Raw genomic sequence first — 8,139 nt, forward strand, 5'->3', positions numbered from 1 at the left:
GGGCCCGCACTGTTTAACATCTTCATCAGCGACTTGGACGAGGGGGTGGAAAACACACTGTCTAAGTTTGCTGATGACACTAAGATGTGGGGCGAGGTGGACACACTTGAAGGGAGAGAGAGGCTGCAACTAGATTTAGACAGACTACAAAAGTGGGTAGATGAGAATAGGAAGGGGTTCAACGTAGACAAATGCAGGGTGCTGCACCTTGGGAGAAGGAATCCACAGCACACATACAGGCTGGGGAGTTCCCTTCTTGAAAACAGAGGCAGAAAGGGATCTCAGAGTCATTATTGACTCCAAGATGAACATGAGCCACCAATGTCAGACTGCAGCCAGCAAGGCCAGCCATACCTTGTCATGCATCAAAGGTGCATCTCAAGCCGGTCCAGAGAGGTGATACTCCCCCTCTATGTGACTTTGGTCAGGCTGCAGTTGGAGTACTGTGCTTGGTGAGAGGGCAGCAGGACAGGCCCTACGAGGAGAGACTGAGACCCCTGAACCTGTTCAGCCTCAGCAAGAGGAGGCTGAGGGGGCACCTGGTGGTTGCCTACAAGTTCATCAGGGGGGATCAACAGCAAATAGGCAGAGCTCTTTTCTCCCCAGCACCACCTGGGGTGACAAGGAACAATGGTCATAAGCTGATGGAGAATAGGTTTAGATTGGAGATCAGAAGGCGGTATTTTACAGTTCGGGTGGCCAAAATCTGGAACCCACTTCCCAGGGAAGTGGTCCTCGCCCCTACCTTGGGCAAATTCAATAGGAGGTTGTATGATCACCTGTCTGGGGTCTTGTGAACCCAGCATTCATTCCTGCCTGTGGCATGGGGTCAGGCTCGGTGATCTGTTCAGGTTCCTCCTGACCCTAGCTACTATGAAACTATGAATTCAGCAGACCCTAATAAAACACAACCTATGAATCTGAAATATTTCCTTTCACTTTTAAAGAAAGATTTAGTAGATCTACTATTGGAGTTAATGTCGTCTCAGAGCCTGCCTACCTCAGGAGTAATGGCTCCCAGAGAGGTTTTCTTGAAGAAAATGAAAGGATTGTTATAAGAGATGGAGTTCTGTCCTTCCCCTTCCCTCTTTCAAAAAAAACCCACTTAGCTTGCTGCAATTTGTTTCCCCTCCTCATTCCTGCACATCTGGATCGCTGTTATCTTCCACTCGGACAATTCTGGATAGTTTCAGGGTCATATTGGGACAAAGACAGCTAAACCTAAGCTATGTAAAACGAATATAGCCAGAAGGAACTGCAGTCATACTTCCAGTGAAATCTTTTTAGAAAAACCAAGACATTTTGTTCTCATAACATCTGTAGAAAGTGTGCTGAAAACTCCACTATGCTAGCAGATTTTTTCCACAAATTAGGGAGATAAGAGTGGTATCTTTACACTGTTGTTCTCTTCTGACAAGCATAACACACAGACAGAAAATAACTAGTTCTTACTACAAATGGATGAACATAATTTTCTTTCTTTTTTTAATGTAAATGCAGTGCATTCTCCTAGCAACCAGTCTTCCAAGTGATGTTTGATACCGAATTGATGTGATGAGAAATGTCATCTGAGGAAGAATGTATCGTGCTGTAGTTTTTGGCAGCTGAAGTCCAAAGCTTAGGGAATGTGAAGCTTAGGCAAGTTTTTAGTATTTGGAACAACCACCTGGCACAGCCTGTGGATGTTTTTTATGCTAGGATAGACAGGCTAAGGCCGCACCATTCTCCTCCCATTCTTTTGGTTTTCCTCAACTTGGAAAGGTGTGTCAGCCTGTCATTTACACAAGTTTTGTTGAATGATTTGCAGCTTTACTTGTAAAAGTTAGGCTGTTGCAAAAACTATTGCTTTCTGCTTACCAGTAGAGAATCTGTCTTTCTAAATGGTGTGGGTGGTTCATGTTCCCCTTACACACCAAGCGGTGGTCAGGCCTTGCAATTAATTTGAACAGCAAGGTCTCTTCAGGGATCTGTAAGAACTTCAGCAAGTGACATAACTTTACCCACTGTAAAATGGGAATAGTTGCTTATTTTGCAAGGCTGTGAAGGCTCAAGATTGGTAAAACATTAAACTCCTAGTATGAAAGTCATTATGCAGCTTGAAGTTCTGTAATGTTTATGAAGTGCTTAGGATTGTGGATTTGTTTTTTTTAGAAAACTATTAATACTTGAGGTGAGGAATATAAAACTGTTCCATGTAGGCCTGTTGAGATAAAAAAATATAATTCAAAACTCATCCATTTACTCATCCCAGATTGGTAGACCATTTGCATTTATTGAATGTAGCTGGGACTTCAAGCATCATGTGCTCTTATTCTAAACCTAGCTCTTCCAAAAATTCTCTTTGTGGCCTTGGGTGAATCATTTAGTTTCCCATGAGAACACTGCAAATACCTTTGAGACACTACATGGAAGTTATTCTTCACTTAAGTGCTAAATAAATCTGAAGTATTATGAAGCCTGCAAAACTCTGCTTTTTTCCTTGTTTCTTGAAGCATTTGGTATGCTGAGTTCCCAGGAATTCAGTGCTGCTTTGGGAAATTCTGTACCAGGAAAAAACATCCTGCTATTTCTCTCCTGCAGTGTGTCCATTTAACTATATAACTTCAGATCTCTGACTCTTCAAAACTCCATTTCCATTCAGTCTAACCTTTCAGCGCTGTTTTTGAGGTCAGCAGAAGAAGGAATAGGAAAACGCCCTGTACTTTTGTAGACTTATCTGTTCAGTGTAGCGGTTCTTAAAAATTTGGAGGATTCAGTTTATTATTCAGAAGCCGTTTTTAGTCTGTCCATAGGGATTACATATAGATTGGGAGCATAAATCAAAATGTTTACGGCTTTGCTGTGGAACAAAGGAAGTTTTGTGAAGTGCTGGATTTCTGATTTCTTTGAGTGAAAAGAAGTGCAGCATTTTGGTTGAAATGTTTGGAATGATGGGAAAAAAAAGATGGAATGATTTTCCAACAGTGCAGATGCATTCCTATGTAATAATTCCATATAATTACATGCCCTGTATCTCAGCATCAGCTGTTCTGACAGTTAAAAAAATGAAAGCTTGATTTCACTGAGTGATCCCACATCAGAAAGACATTGCATCAGATGATTGTTTCACGTTAAAAAGACTTGATTACATGATTTTAAACATTGGCTCATTGTAGGAAATGTCAGGGGTTTTTTATTTTGGTGCAGTGTTATGAACTTGAATTTAAAACAACATCTTTAGTTATCAAATTCTAATTTTTTTTCCCTTTTGGAGTTCTAAAAGCTCTGCAAAACTCTAATTTAATATGAATTGTTACTGGAGAGGGGGAAATATTTATTTTTCAATAATACTTAGATGTCTAAAGTGAACCTCCTTTGTACAGTACCTCACACATATGCACTTGGAAATAGACCCCACAAGGAGTAATTCTTTCTTCTCTTGTCCAAGTGCACCAGTCTGTTGTCTCTCTGAAATGAGTCTGGACTATGCTATGATGAAAAAAGTTCAGCATGTCCAACTGTGCAACTTTATCACCAGCACACAGTGCAGGGTGTGGGGGTTGGAGAAGAGGTGCTTACTACTGAGATTCTTTAAGTAATAGGGAGCCTGAGGAGTGGATTGCTAGGGTCAGTCCAGTTTATAAAATAGCAGCAGGGATTTGGGGTAAAACCAAGGTTTCATATCTGCTTAAAACAGCATTTTCAGAACAGCTGTAGTCTTATAACGCAGAGGAACATGACTTCAGTAGGCAGGCCAGCAGTAAGCGTACTAATTTTACTGATAAAACACAATAAAAGGAAGTTTGAAGGCATCTGGACCAGTTCCAGATACTTAAGTAATTAAATGTAATATGGGGAAAATAAAAGATGCTTCTGCAAATCAGCAGAAAGGAACACAAAATGGAACAAACTTGAAGCAGAGAGATTGACTAGGATGGTGAAATAACAGGAACTCCCAAAATATTTAGCATGTGTGAGTCAAAAGTAGCCAGTGAAATATGAAGTGCAAAATTAACTGCTTTTTTTTGAGTTGAAGCAAACTTTTCCTACTGCTATGTCTTCGAGTAGAGAATGTCCTGGTGATTGAAATTCTCATGCCTAGGGCCATTCAGAAGTATGGCATATTCCCAAGTTTCCACTAATGCTAATTATATGAATGCAGCAGCGATGACCAAAAAAAAAAAAATTGGAAAAAGGCAGCTGGGATCAGAGAGAGGAAAAGGACTTGGCTTATAAAGCAGGTTTCTTACCTTAAGGATTACATGGTGGAGGAAGAGTGTCTTCTTAATTATTATTGGAGGGAGTTATGGGCAAACATCCTTGATGAGTCATGTGATCTTAGCTTATTACTTTTCCTTTGGTGACATTTTCAGGTTGCCTAATAAGAATTGTTTTATGGTGTGATCCTTTGAGGGGTAACATTCTGTACAAGCTATTGAGTCAGAATTATTTAGAAAGGTCCTGAGGGCATACTGTTTCAAGCTATGATCTTGTCATAAGATCAGAGCAGGTTCTGAATGAATGAATTAAGCCTCAGTGGGTTATCTTACTGAGATGATACGAGATATTCCTGAATCACCAACCCCAAAGTGACCCTCTATGCTTGAGTCAGTATATAGTCATTGTCCTTCCATTGGGCTACAGGGCAGGACACCCTGTTGTTGGATGCAGTGTAGTCTGTCAGAATTCACTAATTATAGATTCCCTGGAACTTCTTACGGAAGTTAGGGCTGTTAACTTGGTGGTAGCTTTCTGAATGCCAGTATATGTGCATGGGCATTGGCACGTAGCAGCCAGCAAACCCTGGCTACGTGAGATTTATCTTCTGGCATTACATTGGAAAAACTTACTACATTAAATTTTTTTTGTATGACAGAGGTATTAAAGTTATTTAACCACTTTGGGGTCAAATTCAGGAAAATATGGGAGACTTAACTGATTAGAGCAGCAAAACCAGGCATCAGATTGGTATAAGGGAATGATGAGAATATAACAGATGCCAAGAGTAAAATGTGTTTTCTCAGCAGAGAGAGAAGGAAATGCCAGTGAAATGAATCCACACAGTGAACGCGGGGTGAACTTTGGCTGTTTCTCTAAAAGGGGTTTATAATTATAAAATGAACAATGAAAATCAGATTGGTAATGTTTGTAACAACTTGGGTTTGCTTAACTCTGTAAGATAATCAGATCCTTTGGATGTGTTTGAAACTCCGGCCCTTTTCCTGAATCTGAAATATCAGTTCCCATCTCCATTTGGGATATTTTCCCTAATAGCCACACTTCTTTTCTACCTGCCAGGCAGCTGCACATCTGTAGACTTTTACAATTTCTCTTTTCAAGTTGGAATCTTGTTTTAGTATAATAGTTGGAGTTTACAGTCAGCTGCCCATGATCTCTGACTTCTTAGAAACCCAGTGCTGACTTGTTTCTGTGAAGTGATGACTATCTTAAAATGATGGATGACTTGTTAGCTACACAAAATGTGCATGATGAGAACTGCAAAGAGCAGAGGAACGTAGCTATTTTCTAGTTTTGCTTTCCATTCCATGCGATACTCATGGGGGATGCTACCTTGGATCAGTGAGGGTGTACTGTATTAGGTGTTTGATTTCCTTGATATGGCAGTCTTACTGTTTCCTTTTTCTGTTCTTCAGATAAAGGACTGGATAAAAGCAGCTCATTTGTTTGTGACCCAGGAGCCTAGTGGCTACAGAATTTGGGTATTTTTTAATTTGGATTCAAATTTGAGATACCTTTTTAAGATGCCTGATTTTTTTTTTTTTTTTTTTTTTCTTTTCAGGAAGTGCTGAGCATCCGTCCTCATAAAACCGGGCTTCTTTATGGAGCTGCAGATCATTGTCCAAATGTGGAGATAGCCAAAAGCCTAAATTAATTTTGGAACTGTAGACCAATATCTCTTACTATATGAGCAGTTCAGGTGGACTTAGAAAAATCTATTCCTTTTCCAGTTTAGCATACACCTTATGAATAATATAAAAATTGTTTCCTTTTAACCTCAAATAGATAAGTAGTTGCATTTAGCTTCCTAAAAAGAAATCAAACTGCACATTGCTGCTGCAGACACTTCATGCTCAGTATAAGTCGTCTTACGGGCTGATGGGAGTGTGGGTGTGTGAGAAAATACATAACTAAAAATAAATTCTCTGTCCTCTGCTCTTAGTAAAGATTTGAGTGTATTAGATATTTGAGCCAAACTCAATCCAGGAGTGAGCAAACACAGTATCCACTAATTTTAGTGAGTTACTCTATTCATTCCAGCTCTGACATGGGGGTGTATACAGTGTGGTGAGTAAGTGTGTTGGTTTCTGGGTTGTACTATACTCTACCAGGATTGATTGAAAATAGCAAAAAAACAGCTTTTTGAGTAGCTGAAATATTTGTTCTTTTATTGTCTTTCCTAATACACTCTTGTTTTTTTTCACCCGCAGTGGTATACAGTTCTCTTAAATGGATGGGTGCTTTATTCTTTTTGACACTAATGAACCAGCGATAACGCTCAAATGAAATGCTGGATGCTGCGGATCAAGCGAGACCTGCAAAATAAGTTTTGAAGATCATGTTGTGCAACAACTTTTTATATATATCTCTGTCCAACCTTAATCATGGTCTATGTGTCTCTTGTTTTTTTCTTGGTAATAATGTCTTCACACTTATAGGAAGGATAATACACCCTAATTTTTATATTTTTATCCAAAAATGTCCTGCACTGCTTGTATTAGTCATTGTGAATGGGTTTAAGATGATGTACCACATTTCAGCTAGGTCTTGTCACTTAATGCTGAAAGATTTTGTGAACTGTTTACAGTAAATGTGTATTTGTTTGCACACTGTCCTAGCTTTTATTTGCTCTCTTAGTTGAACCATTATATACCTAATCACTAGTTTATCATAACTTTTTTCTCTCGTATATAATGATACACCTGGGCCATCTGTGTAAGTTGTGCTTTTGTTTACTCTTGTAGCATCATCTCTTGTGGTTTGTATGTGCATAACGTAAAACAAAAGGTTCAAAATACTGATGCTACGCCATGATGATAGGCTGACTTTTTCTAAACCAACCATAGTGCCTTAAAAATACGTAGACACCCTGCATGCCAAATAACTTTTTTGGATATCTATGAAGACTTGTCTTCAAGTATGGCTGCACAGTTTTCTATCTAAGGCATTTTCATTGCTCAGCCAAGTAACTGCTGGTATGTACTGAACTTTTTTAATGTATATCATAACACTAAATTTTCCTTGCATTTTTTTTTTAATAAATTGAATGAACATTAAACGTTTTTTGTGTTTATCCTTTCATTTAAATAAGCTTGCTATTTAATAACCAAGTCATATATAGAACATGTATTAAAGACTCAAAATATTTATCATGAAGAAAGAAGCTTTTTTCCATGGCTGGTGTGTACACAAACTACACTGAAGTAGCTTAAATCATTTAAAAAATGGACTTTGAACTTAGGCACCTAACCTGCTTAGGTGCTTTAGAAAATTCCACTGAGCTCCTATCTTCTTAATCAGGACAGCTTTAGCAAACAATTTTCTTCAAAGGGATGTGTATTTGGCTTGTATTAAGTGGTGTTAAACTGGTGTTAAATAGGCATGATATTGTAAGACTTCAGTGTTAATACAGAAGTTGCCAATGTGAAGTTGAAATGAGCTAAACGGTCATTATTCATATACTACTTTATTAAAAACTTCTACAGACCTGCCTAGTGAGAGGTCTTTTGGGGGCTGGGGAGTGGGGTGGATCTGTGCACTTGTTTCTCATGAGTTGACAAGGATGTGCATTCAACTAAGTTAATATATGATTTCTTGTTAGCAATATTTCTTCAGTGATGGTTCATTATGTTCTACAGCTGTCATAAAGCATCATACTATCCATTTGTGCTCATGAAAGTCAGGAGACTGCTAAGCCCTTCCCTGGTGACTAGAAGGTAATTATGTACTATAGTAACTCTTGGGCAAAGGATATGGTCTGAGAAGCAAACTTTCAAAAATCAGTGTTTTGGGGTGCCTGAGTATACTTTTAAAAAGCCTGATTTTTTTTTTTTTTAATTTTTTTTTTTCCTCCAGGAACTGCTGAACAGCCCTTCTGAAAAAGCAGTCCTCCCACCACTTCCCCTCCCCCCACCCTTTCCC

The 8,139-nt window shown here is 38.9% G+C and overlaps 1 protein-coding gene across 4 annotated transcripts in view; it reads left to right on the top strand.

Annotated features, from left to right (window-relative positions):
• Nucleotides 1–7,289, top strand: part of LOC102369897 (septin-2) — a 62,324-nt gene extending 55,035 nt beyond the window's left edge. For all 4 annotated transcript variants that reach the window (XM_006021533.3, XM_006021532.3, XM_006021534.3 and 1 more), the window contains one exon: nucleotides 6,429–7,289. The gene's annotated coding sequence lies outside the window, so the exon portion shown is untranslated. The remainder of the gene's footprint in view (nucleotides 1–6,428) is intronic.
• The last annotated feature ends 850 nt before the right edge of the window (nucleotides 7,290–8,139 follow it).

This window comes from Alligator sinensis, unplaced genomic scaffold (genome assembly GCF_000455745.1).
Source record: "Alligator sinensis unplaced genomic scaffold, ASM45574v1 scaffold570_1, whole genome shotgun sequence".
NCBI lineage: Eukaryota > Metazoa > Chordata > Crocodylia > Alligatoridae > Alligator > Alligator sinensis.